Source organism: Calidris pugnax, unplaced genomic scaffold (genome assembly GCF_001431845.1).
Source record: "Calidris pugnax isolate Ruff unplaced genomic scaffold, ASM143184v1 scaffold932, whole genome shotgun sequence".
NCBI lineage: Eukaryota > Metazoa > Chordata > Aves > Charadriiformes > Scolopacidae > Calidris > Calidris pugnax.
Genome location: NW_015091641.1, coordinates 12715 through 13521, shown reverse-complemented (window position 1 = coordinate 13521; position 807 = coordinate 12715). Strand labels below are relative to the sequence as shown.

Genomic DNA, 807 nt, shown 5'->3' with positions numbered 1-807 from the left:
CTAGGTTGGAAGGGACCTTAAAGATCATCTTGTCCAACCATCAACCTGACTGACAAAAATAGACACCCCCACAACAAACAAGGAGCATCATCACTAAACCAGACCTCCCAGCACTACATCAACCCGGCTTTTGAACACCTCCAGGGATGGGGCCTCAACCACCTGAAGATCTGAAGATGGAGAGCCTTTCTGTCCCCCAGCCCAGGGGCAGGCTTCATCCCTCCCTGCCCCAACACCACCATCTCTCCCCCGGAGTCCCAGAGCGCTGTGGGGCTGGAAGCCACCTCTGGAGATCATCTCCTCCAGAGCAGGTCCCACCCAGAGCAGGTCCCACCCCAACGTCTTCAGGCAGGGCTTGAACATCTCCAGAGACGGAGACTCCACCACCTCCCTGGGCAGCCTCTGCCACCCTCACAGCAAAGAAGTTCCTCCTCATGATTAGGTGGAACTTCTTATGGTCAAGTTTGTGCCCATTCCCTCTTGTCCTGTCACTGGGCACCACTGAAAAAAGACTTGGCCTCATCCTCCTGACACCCACCCTTGAAGCATTTCTCAGTCTTCTCTTCTCCAGACTAAAAAGCCCCAAGTCCCTCAGCCTTTCCTCAGCAGAGAGATGCTCCAGGCCCCTCAGCATCTTTGTAGCCTCTGCTGTCCTCTCTCCAGCAGTTCCCTCTCCTTCTGGAACTGGGGAGCCCACAACTGGTCCCAGTGCTCCAGATGGGGCCTCCTCAGGGCAGAGCAGAGGGGCAGGATGACCTCCCTCCACCTGCTGCTCACACTCTTCCTCATGCCCCCCAGGATGCCATT

The 807-nt window shown here is 56.5% G+C and overlaps 1 protein-coding gene across 1 annotated transcript in view; it reads right to left on the bottom strand.

Moving 5' to 3' along the window:
• Positions 1-807, bottom strand: part of LOC106899928 (olfactory receptor 14A16-like) — an 8567-nt gene that overhangs the window by 2160 nt on the left and 5600 nt on the right. The window lies entirely within an intron of this gene.